This window comes from Triturus cristatus, chromosome 1_2 (assembly GCF_964204655.1).
Source record: "Triturus cristatus chromosome 1_2, aTriCri1.1, whole genome shotgun sequence".
NCBI lineage: Eukaryota > Metazoa > Chordata > Amphibia > Caudata > Salamandridae > Triturus > Triturus cristatus.
In genome coordinates this window covers 421,954,465-421,967,340 of record NC_140580.1, presented here as the reverse complement: position 1 = coordinate 421,967,340, position 12,876 = coordinate 421,954,465, and positions in this window count along the sequence as shown.

The following is a 12,876-nucleotide window of genomic DNA, read 5'->3' as shown; positions in this document are numbered from 1 at the left end:
AGGTAACCAAAATAGCGACCACTCTAGTATACCTATTGCTACAATAAAGGTCCCACCAAAAAACGCTAATAACATAATTTCAGACAAAAAAAGCTTAAAAACCTTGCCATCCTCTGATACATTCTCGTCGACTCCTTCCCACCTGGATCTGCCACCAGCTTGTACCCCCTTCACAGTCATCCTGGCAAATGTACCACAGCTAGGGCCGCACGACCAAGAGACGTGTGAATCACTCAGAAACAAGTCACTGTACTGGCTAGGGAATAAAGCGGGAGCCACTCGGACTCTGTTTGAAGAATTTAAGATGGTACGCAGGGTGGGCTGGGTTGGAAAAGCCAGGAAACCCTTTGCAGGCGACTGCGTGGTACTCACTTTCCGCTCGCCTTGGCTAGTTGAAAGGATTCTAGGGAATGCGGCCAGCAATAAGATCGAAGTTGGGATTAATATCCTTCCCTTAGGTTATTTCTATCGTCCATTTTATCAGATGGTGAAATTAGATCAGCCCCAGAGTATGTCCAGGTCAATATATACTGTCCCAGTAAATAATCGTTTTAGTGCATTTTCATCACTTGATGAACTAGACTGACTACATCAAAAGGTGACATCCGACTCAGAGGTTCCACAAGAAATTCAAGGTAATAGCCTGTATGGGCAGAGGCTAAATAAAATAGCTCAATCTGAAGAGCCTAGTCTAACATATAATAGTGCTGAGGATTCTATTGTTATTTTTATGAACCAGAGATAATTGAATTAGAGCCCCAGTTACCTCTATTACCTCGGAACAACGAGGGGCAGGTAAATCTCACTTTTTGGAACATAGCGGGATTATCTTCCAAACTTCACAATGACCTTTTCTTAGATTTTATTAGAAAAACGGATATTCTCTGTCTCCAGGAGACTTGGACCCAAAAGGAAATATATATTGATGGATTCAAAACATATCATACTTCAGCCAGTCCATCTAATCACGGGAGACCAAGGGAGGTTTATGTATTTACGTCTCAAACTTGTTGTCAATAAAAAAAATCAAGTTCAAAATATCTGATCCTAACTATCAAATACTAACATTATCAAAGGATAGTAAATATTCCTTAACGGTTGTGAACTTCTATAATAATATTGTTAAGGATAAAGAGGAAGATAAAAATGAACCAACTAAGATATGTCTTGCACAATATCCAGATTCATAGTTCCGGAAACACACAGATCGTATGGGGCGGAGATTTTAATGTCAACTTATGCCCTCATAACAACAATCCAACGTGTGTTCTGAGAGACGAAGAAATACGTAATTTAACTCATTTTCCACATAATACTTATGGTAATGCCCTGAATGAGAATATTTTTATGCTGGATCTGGCCTTTGCAAATGAAATGGTAACACCTCCCATCCCTTTCTCACAAACGTTTAACGGGAGAGGCCTAAGTTCTATCATAGATTTTATCCTAGTTTCAAACCTCCTCTTAAGCAGTGTAATGGAATTTAAAAAGCATAGGATAGCTATAAGTGACCACTTCCCACAAACAGTAACAATTTCAAGTAAAAATTTTAAACAACAAAACAAGAATAGGACCAAAAATTCAAATCATATTTGCACTAATTTGGATATTGACAGAATAAATGTTTACTCATTGAAATGGGAAATGATAGACCCCGGTAAAATAACACACTTAGTGGTGGGTAAGGCCCTGGACCCAATTATGAAATGTTTAAATGTAAACACTTCTCATGAGTTGGTTCTAGAAAGTTTCCTAAATATCACGGCAACAATAAAAAATAGTCTGAAAGCAGAGATAAAAAGGGGGGATCATAAGAAAATCAGGTGGTTTGATACCAACTGCACAAAAGCCCACCGTGCACTCTAAAAAGCTATTCATAACACTGAAACAGATAGATTTGTCATCCAACAAGCCAGGAAATCATATAATCAGGCCATAAAACTAAGGAAAAGGGCACTAAAAAACTCCCTGTGGGAAGATTTGCACCGGGCCAGTACCCAAAAAGACAGCAGGGCGTTCTGGAAAGTAGTTAGATCTCCTCTTCTCTCCCCCGAAGATATACCATCACTGGAAGTAACGATCGATGAACATCAGTGGGTGAGCCACTTTACTAAAATCTTTGGATATCCTGAGGCGACCATAACTAGGAATGATTTAATATCCCCTCTCCCCGAAGATAGAGTAACCTATCCGATTGAGGTGCTTTTCTCTTTAAAGGAAGTGATATTAGCACTAAACGGAAGTAAAGATCGCAAAGCCCCCCGGCCCGATGGGGTCCCTGTCGACATCTACAAGTATAATACTGACCTATGGCCTCCATTATTAACGCGTGTCCTTAATGCAGCCTCCTCGATGGGTCTAATTAAAAGCTGGACCGAGTCTATTATGGTTCCCATCTATAAAAAAGGTGACAGACAGGACCCTTCCTGCTATAGACCAATCTCTTTATTAGACTCATTGGGCAAGGTAGCAGGAAGGATACTCTTATCTCGGTTACAAACTTGGGCGAAAGAAAAGAATATACTCTCGGATCTACAGTTCGGTTTTAGGGAAGGCTTGAGTACAATAGACCAGGGCCTCAACCTGGCCATTCTAATGGGTATATACACGAAGGCGCGGAGGGGGAAACTGCATTTGGCATTTGTAGACCTCTCCGCGGCCTTCGATTGTGTTTCCCATAAGAAACTATGGAGCATACTAAAAGAAATGGAGATAGAGGCATCCCTAATTGACTTTTTGAAAGCCCTCTATAGTAACGCTACAGCACGTGTACGGTTTGGGCCTAAAGGCGAATGTACTTCGTCATTTCAGGTGAGAAGAGGGGTAAGACAGGGGTGCCTTCTGGCCCCGTTTCTGTTTACGTTATACACAAATGGCCTTGAAAAGGCCTTATTGGAAGGAAGCCAGGACGCTCCCCAACTGCACCTCAACCTGGGAAATAGACGCATACCGGCACTGCTTTATGCGGACGATGCCGTAATTATGGCAAGGACCTCAATGGCATTGCAGAGGGCACTAGATTCTTATAATACTTTCATGCGAGATATTGACCTAAAGATAAATGTCACAAAAACATATGTGATGAACTGTGGAAAAGGCGGCAAGAAAAGAAAGGACTTATTTCTAAATGGGAGTAAACTGGCAAACACCTCTACCTACCCATATTTAGGGATATTGATAGATGATAAGGGTACATGGGGCCAAGCAATTAACACCAGAAAACTCCTTTTTATGAGATCTACTTCAGCCCTTGTCAACTTTTCGCAAAAATTAGGTAAAAGACCGCCAACAGAACTAATAAAGATCTATAATGCTAAGTGTACTAGTGTAGCACTGTATGGGGCAGGGATTTGGGGCCATCGCAATGTATCTGTGATACAGAAAGTGGAAAATGCATGTCTTAGATATTTATTAGCTGTGCCGGGTTCCACTTCTACCTATGTCTGCCACGCTGAGTTAGGAGTACCCTATGTAACGGACATTATAAAAATCCAGCCAGTAATCCTGTGGCACCGTATTTGGAAGTCACAGAGTAATAAATTTAATCAGTTGGTGTTGCAGGATGCTCTGAAGCTAGACCACTCTCTAGCTATAGAATGGATTAGATACATAAGGGACTTCATGACAGACATAGGAAAACCTGAATATTTTTACAACCCAGTTTCAATTTCCGGTGTCCCAGGTAAAGAATTGAAAAAACTGTGTTTGCATCATATGGAGAAGTTGAGATTTGTGAACGAGGTGATGAAACCCACTGTCCTCTCTAATCTTATGTTAACCTCCTCTTTTAGTATGCAACCGTACCTACAAAACACCATAAAGGGCTATGACAGATTTGTTCTTACTCGATTCAGGTTGAACATTTTTCATAGGTTGGTACCTTTCCAACGGTTAATGATTGGTCCAAAAATGTATCCACCTGCCCATGCGACAATCTATCCTCACAATCAACAATGCATGTCACTTTGTTTTGTAGATTTTATAATGATCTGAGAAGAAAGTGGTTAGTGCCAATTTTAAAAATATGGGGCATTCGACAATATCGTCATGCCTATATGGCCCTCCAACTTCTTGATAATGAATGTATAATCATAAATGTCGCCTCTTTTTTAAAGAAAATTATTAAACGCCGGAACCACCTAGACTTGGATCCCACTGTTAATAACGATAGAGCGTCTTCTTAACGCTACCCACACATATTGAAAATTAGAATATGAATATTAATGCTTCGTATGATAAATAGTATATGGATCAAAGAGCTTTTAATCAAATAATGTACTGTATATTGTTCTTCCATAATGCCCCATGAAATATGGAAACCAAAAATTGTGAGATATGCATTAATGAATTAGTAAGCTTTTATGGTTTTCTTTTTCCTTATGTGACAAAAAATAGAACAAGGCATATTCCTACTCAATTACACCATAAAAACTAATACATAATTTAAATGATGCTAAGGCGGATTTCTTTAAAAACAAGGTTCCCTACGTTGATCTGGGAATATCCCCCAATGCACCCTAATTTTGCTGGTGGGGGATCTTTATTTTTTATTTTTTTTCCGTCCTATAGTGACATAAAATATATAAAACTTGATTACGTAAAGAAAAATGACAACCAATTGATTACCTATCCATTTAAGATTGCGATTTTGCACATATTTTTACTCCGATGGTAAAACTGGACATTTTTAAACAAAACCTTCTTTTTAACCTATGTTTTATATTCATTGCAAATGTACAGTACTAATGTTTAATGTAAAACTGTATATGCTTTTATGGTTTGTGAATTTCTTACCGAATAAAGCTTTTTCTGATCTGATCTGACAATGCAGTTCTCAGCTCTCAGGATGTCCGTTCATAACAATGTAGTTCTCAGCTCCCAGGATGTCCGTGAATAACTTTATGTTTGACAAGCTGATAGATACAAATTCGACTGTCCACAGTTCATTAGCAGGCATTCAAAGGTTCATTGGCAGGGATTCAACTGTTCAGTGTCAGGGATTCAGCTGTTTCCACGTGGTCATTCTTTGTTAGGCATTCGACTATTTCTCTTTGGCAGGCATTCAGCTGTTCTCGTGCTATCATACCGGCTCTCAGCATGGCCATGAACATAGTCAGCTGGAGTTGCAAAGTTCAGTGGAGCACAGTGCATGCACAAGGTTCCTCCAGCCAGATGATGCAAGCCTTCTCTACTGCGCAGAACCGGGAAAAACGAAGCCATCTTGAAACTGGCCACCAGCCAAACTACGATAAACACACACAAAGAAAATGTGAATACACAGAAAATAGGTGTTTTCTGTCCCCCCACCCACCAGGGCTAATATTTATCCCCTAAAAACTGTTACCTAGCAGAAAAGCATCACACTGCAAGCCATTAAAATGAAGCAAAAGCAGCATGCAATGCACAATGTACACTACAACGTAGACATGCACTATTACACTATTTAAATGCGCAAAATAGATTAAATGTGCGTTTTACACCATTAATTAATATGTTAATCAAACATGTTAATGCAGAGTATTTCCCACATGTAATGTGTGTGTTTGGTTAATACACAGCAAACAAAATAATATATTACTTTGTTATGTGGGGGGTGATTGGTCTGAACGGGGTACACTCAAAATATTCTGTACTCTGCTCCATCAATCCCCCCTTTGATGATTTCATCATCACCAAATCCCAAACCACCCATTCATCCCACTAAATTTTATTCGATGAGACACTTCTTCTCAATAATTTTGTTAGTTCAGCATATTTCTTTCTCATTTCTCCTGTTCTCGACAAAAATGTTATTTTTAGTTCTAAATCTAAAACTTACTTATCCTTGTGAAGTGCAGTTCTATCTACTTGTGCAACTATTGGTACATTATTAACAGCACCATTAGTAAAATGGTACAACATAAACACATCCTACACCCAAAGCAAAAATGTTATATCTATTTTTAGGACTGTCCATATCCGCTATGGTATCTAAGTTAACCTATAAATGAAATCTACTAAATATGTACCGTATGTACAAAGTGTGTTTTCACACTTAAATGACTTTCTGTCCTTTGCCCCTTCTTTTATTTTAACCACCTGGAAGTTGTTCATGAAAAATCATCTTTGTCTTGTGTGCTAAAACCCAGAAGTGTTTTCTGTAACACTGTTAGGGTGGCCTCAAGTCGTTTTCTTTGTCCTGCTCACTGTCATTGTCACTGTCCCTTTCCTTTCTTAAATCCACTTCTTCTATATTTTGTAAGACTATGTAAGTCCACTCAGGTGGCCTGTTCAATTTCTACTGTTCTAACTTGTTTGTCATTTCAGAGATCTGACCTTCAAGAGCTGTTGTTCCTTTTCTCACTATCTTATACTTGAGTCTCTTTACTCCGTTGGGCCACATGTGTGAATCATCCTTCTCCATAGGTTCATAGTCTTTGTTCAGAATTTCCTGATCATTCGTTTCTTCTCTAATGTCAGACAAGATAACTGTCAGGATTTCTGAACCTTCTTCTCCCTTGCTTTCAGTCTCTGTGTCTGCTTGTATTTCACTTCCCCTTATCTTGAACTGTATGATTTCTGAGTCTTCTGTTCTCTCTTTTTCATGTACTTGCCTCTGCTCTTGACTTTGTTTCTGTCCTAGTTCGGCAGTACCATCTAAATCGTTGTCAGGTGAAAAATCATTGAGTCTTACACCTTGCTGTACACTTGCAGAGTCTGTTGATCTAGTATCACCAGTTTCACAGTCTGCTTCTCTTCTGTTAACAGCTTCTGGTTGCTCAGCACCTGATTCTGAACTTGTATCCGAAATCTGCAGTCTATTTCTCAGTGGCCTATCTTATTGATCTGGTACATATGCTTCTCTCATTGCTCGTCCCACTAGTATCTTGTAGGGATTTAAACCTGTCCTTCTGTCAGGTGTACTTCTCATTGTTATTGGAACTAGGGGCAAAGCTTCCGGCTATTTCAAGTCAGTGGAATCACACTTTTTTGCTAATTTGACTTTCATTGTGCTATTCACCTGCTCACCAATTCCAGAAACTTCTGCACAATAGGCACAATGCAGTCCTCAGTCTGTTTAGTCCTCAGTATTTCACAGATCTGACTGATAACTTCGTTGGCGAAATGAGTTTCCCTATCTGTGTGTGCCTGTCCATGATACATGCGTGCCAAATGGGAAAACATACTGTCGGGCATAACAGCTCTTTCATCTTGGTAAACCCAAACATCATCGTCTTCTTTTTGTGTGCAACCTTCTTTTACCCATGTTTTCTTTTCCTCATCACTTGCCTGATCCTGCAACTGCCTCGCTTCTTTCCATGTTTCTACTGTGTTAGTAAGCATGAGATATTGGGAAAAAGTGTCTTCCTTCGCCCATGCCTGATTCAAAGAACAATTCTGTTTTGTGCAATAATATGCCAATTCATCTGCAAACCAATTCCCTCTGGTAATATAGTCAGTTTCACATTTGTGAGCATCAGGACAAGCTAATGATCGCCTATCAACTATTTGTTTCTTCTTCTTTCTCCACCTGCTTCTCCATTTCTCAACATCCCTCTTTTTTCTCAATGAGCAAGCAAAAGCTTTTCCCTCATTCTGCTTATTATTTTCCTCAACTAAATCTGGTGGTTTCTTTTTATTATCCAGTTTCCTTGCTAGGTCTGGTGGTTTCTTTTTCTTATCATGTTTTCTTGTGCACTTGTCTCCTAATTTCTCAAACCCATTGCATTTAAAAATATATTTCGTTTCTGCAATGTGCAATTGCATTCCTGAAGAACTCATTGTCTCATTTATCTCTTCATTCATGTGTACCCTGAAGCTTTTCTGAAATAGAAAATTTCCTGAAACATTAATTTCATATTTTTGAGCCAAATCAGTCAATCTACCATGTGTAGTTACTGCACATGTATTTGTTTCCTTACCCAGGGAAATTAATTCTTTCTCCTGACACTGGTTCATATTTTCATGATTTAAATAGCAAGGACTGTTAATTTCTTCATGCTCAAATGTTGAATTTAAAACACTAAGCTGTTTCTCTTTTTCGGGCTGTGGGTTAATTTGTTCCCCCATGCTTTCTGTCTTTTTAATTACCGCTGCTTCCTCAAACCATGTTTGAAAAATCCCATCTCCAAATATATTTATTTTATCCTGGGCTGTGAGTGCTGTAAACACAATTTCTCCCCCATCTTTCAATGCTTGGACTGTCTGGGGTAGTTTCTATTCAATAATCTGTGAATTCTGAGTTTCTGAAATAAACCCTGGCATATTTACTCCTTTTACAACTCTTTGAACCTTTTGAGTAGGGACCATATTAATTTGGACAGTCACAATTTGTCTAGACACTGTCTGTGCATCTGCAGCTTGTAGTTTTTGCACTGAATCAGTCACATTTAAAGCAGTAACACCTGGAGGTATCACTGTCAGTGCTGAATCAATAGGTAGTGGGTCAATCTGAAATGTCTGCGCATTTCTCTCATTCTGTATTTCTCTCTGTTAAACAGAAGCAGTAGCCACAGTAGTACTTACTGGTACACTATTTTCAGTATTTTTAATGGGAACCACATAAAGTGGCGGACACTCAGTTAACAATGCATCCATTATTTCATCCCCTGAATCATTATTTATTTGAAGCTTTTTATCATCATTAATTCCCTTCTCCTGCATCTGGTGCTTTACCTTTTTATCCTCACTTGCTTTGTCTCTTGTTGCTTTTTCCCACATGCTTAAGGCCTCAAATTGTGCAGCTCTAGATGGTGTCTTTCTTTAACATAACACTTCCCTTAATTTGTCAATAACTTGCAATTCAAAAGTACCATCTTTTGGAAACCTCAAAGGACCCTCATTTTCAGTAATCTTGCACCATTTGTGAACCCACATACATGAATTGTGTCCCAAATTGGTAGACATAAAATGCACAGGTGTTCCTTCAAGAGCATCACCAATAAAAGACAAATTTTTCACTTTACTTCCAAACAGCTTCTTTAAACCTCTAAACAATTCCATTTCTGCAATATCTTAATGCGATTTATTTTCTCCAATCCTGCCACAATTGATAGTTTCAGTCCGTTTAACTCCTGCTACTGACCCCTTCTTTACAAACAGGGCTCACTACACACCCACTGTCTTGTCCAGTGCCAGCATGGCCCTTTGGGACGTCAGTTTTCCTCCTGCTACTAGCCCTCCCTTTACAAAATCTTACGGCAATCTTTTTCTTACGTTCTCTTTTACTCAAAATCTGTTAGTAACGACATAAAAACGGCACCATTATCTGTTTCGCTAACCAAAGTATAGTTATTGACCTTTTTCACAAGAATTCCGATTTTCCCGAGAGCAGCGCTTACCTCTGCCCTACTATGGAATCGTTACTTCCGTTGATAAAGTAGCACATCCCTCTACTTCACCCTTCTAGCAAGCATCAGCTAACCGTTTCTCCAGAATTAAGACACCTAGTTGGAGACGCAATGCTCCTGAGAAATAAAACCAGAGTTTCACAATTAACCTGAATGCTATTTCATTCACGCACTTTCATATGGAAAATGTAGTCCATTCACACAGAATTCTGTCTTTCCCGAGAACAGCGAACAGTCTGTCCTACTACAGAATTATGACACACGTTAATAAAGAAGCACTTCCCTCTACTTTATCCTTCTAACAAGCTTAGGGAACACCTATTACCTTTCCAGTGATAAGCGTTATTAGAGCTCCTTTTGGACTCCTGGTACCTAAGACTAAACTTTCACAGGTGACCTTCGCTACCATACACTTCTTTCATACAGAAAATGTCCCTAATGGCAACACGCGACGATGTTACCAAATCGAACCCAGACAATGCGTTGTGCAACTTCAATCGTCACACGTTTTCCCCGTGTACCTACAGGGCAACAACAATTCCGTCTTTCCTGAGAGCAGCGCTTACCTCTGCTCTACTACGGAACCGTTACAAACTTCCGACTTCCTACATCCCAGAAGCCGTCAAACAACATAGAACTCGACACGACTCAACATCTAGTGTTAATACATAAACCAATACCAATCAATATTCGATAAGCAATTTACAAACAATAATCACCAAACCAAAACAATATAACCATCATACTGCTACCAGAAAAACTGATCCAGCGCAAGACCGGGAAGAATGGGGAATAACATTTACCGATACCCTCCCTGCGTTGCAGACCGGACGTCACACTAGCTCATTCACACACACAGTCATTGGTGGGGCCCATAACACCAACACTTACACGTCTCTCTCACTGAGTCTGCACACACAGGAGGGATGAGTAATTCAGGCGCTGGACATGTGGGGGAATACCTTATTACCTATAGGAAAATATTTACATTAAATACATTATGTACATCTGCATCTGTAGAATCCTAGCTTTAACATCAAGGCACTCCACCCACTTGGTCGACGGACCAATTAGTTGGATTGGTTGATGGTGATCGTCAAGACCAGCTTAACCTCACTACAACAATATATTGAATTGCGTAATTAATTGACTCTAAAAGAATCACGAACACCTGAAATCATTTAAAAGATTTTATGTAATTAATTTGCATGAAGGAAATTATCATTTATTCTCTCACTATTCATTTTGACTTGAGCATTGCCATTTATTCAGGACATAAATCAAGAAACTGTTTAATAAAAGTCATGAAGAGAAAATGTAGGTTTGCATTAATTTCATTATTCTCAAAATGGTTAAAAATCAATCCTTGGTCATGTAACTGACAGAGGGTTCCAAAATGAAGGATCAATGAACCATAATTAAAAACATGCATTTAATTCTAAAGATTTCCTACACTAAAACCTTCCTACCCAGCACTAGAACCCCAACTTACTTAATTAACCCTTCACCCAGGCTAGTGTCCCGCAATGATCTCGAACCTACAGGGGTCATCAGTGCACAGTCTGGCATAATTCCAAGCTCCCAGCATCTCTCCAAAGCAGCTTTTCTCCTATGCCGTCTCTCACACCAAACCCCAATTTTGGTCTGATATTTATACTGTGTTTGCTGGCTCTCTACCCTCAAATGTTTCAACTCTTGTCGTTTCCCTTGCTCTGATTGGTCATGACAATGCTGTTCTCAGCTCTCAGGATGTCCGTTCATAACAATGTAGTTCTCAGCTCCCAGGATGTCCGTGAATAACAATGTAGTTCTCAGCTCCCAGGATGTCCGTGAATAACTTTATATTTGACAAGCTGATAGATACAAATTCGACTGTCCACAGTTCATCAGCAGGCATTCAAAGGTTCCTTGGCAGGGATTCAACTGTTCAGTGTCAGGGATTCAGCTGTTTCCACATGGTCATTCTTTGGCAGGCATTCAACTATTTCTCTTTGGTAGGCATTCAGCTGTTCTCGTGCTATCATTCTGGCTCTCAGCATGGCCTCGAACATAGTCAGCTGGAGTTGCAAAGTTCAGTGGAGCGCAGTGCATGCATGAGGTTCCTCCAGCCAGATGATGCAAGCATTCTCTACTGTGTAGATCCGGGAAAAACGAAGCCATCTTGAAACTTCGCCACCAGCCAAACTACGATAAACACACACAAAAAAATGTGAATACACAGAAAATAAGTGTTTTCTGTCCCCCCACCCACCAAAGCTAATATTTATCCCCTAAAAACTGTTACCTAGCGGAAAAGTATCACACTGCAAGCCATTAAAATGAAGCAAAAGCAGCATGCAATGCTCAATGTACACTACAACATAGACATGCACTATTACACTATTTAAATGCGCAAAATAGATGAAACGTGTGTTTTACACCATTAATTATTATGTTAATCAAACCTGTTAATGCAGAGCATTTCCCACATGTAATGTGTGTGTTTGGTTAATACACAGCAAACAAAATTAATATATTACTTTGTTATGGGGGGGTGAAGGGTCTGAACGGGGTACACACAAAATCTTCTGTACTCTGCTCCATCAGCTGTGCAAGGCTCTCTGAGACTGAGCGAGGCGAATTGTGGCTTCTGCTGCTCTTTGGTGTGGTTTTGGGGGGAAAAAAGCGCACCGCACCACGGCTGTGATGGCTCTGCATGTGCCTGGTCCTGTTTTCAGCTTTGGGCTCTGGGCGCTCGCTACATTCCGGACATATACTGAGCATCAGCTGGACATTTAGAAGGCAGCGCTCTGTTAGAACAGAGAGTCTGAGATGGCATATAAACCTGGGCTTCTTAATTAAAAAGGCCCTGATCCTCTTGGTTTCATGGAGATGGTGTTTGTAAGTTGAGTTTTCATCAGCAGTCGGAGTGGAGCAAGCAGAGTCTGCAGTTGCATTCAGCTGCTGGGTGTAAAATGTGAAAGGTGCAAGACTCCGAAGGAGAGCGAGATCTCTTCAGTTACAGCCGGTAAGCGTGCTGGGGGTAAAAGGGAGTAGAAGGAGGCAACAAGATATTACTGCATATGAACAAAGAAGGAATTGTAAAATTAAGAGAGATGGACTCTTTTCATCCCCCTTTTTCTTTTTTTGTGACTGAATTTTGCTTTCACTGAAGAAGCAGACTTGGGAGTAAGAAGGAGAGGAAGGAGGAAAAAGGAGAAGAAAAAAAAAAGAGGAATAAGACAAAAGTTGAGGAGCCAAAACTTTTCCCAGGAATTAGGCTTTACTGGGCAGTGTGGGGTTTATTTGTAGAAAACAAATCCTGCTCAGAATGGGAAAACATCTAAAAATTACTAATGCACTGGCTCAACCAGATTTAAATATTGCGTCTCAGACTAAAATTTGCACTACACAGCTGAAGATAGCTTCTGCGACAGCAAGAGCTGAATGTGCGCAGAAAGCTCGCCGAGGATCAACCCCAATTACCCTTCCCATTAGTTCTGAAGACGATGTCTTGGAGCATAGTGAGGGGGGCCAAGGGGCCATTAGTCAAGAGAGGGCCTACAGC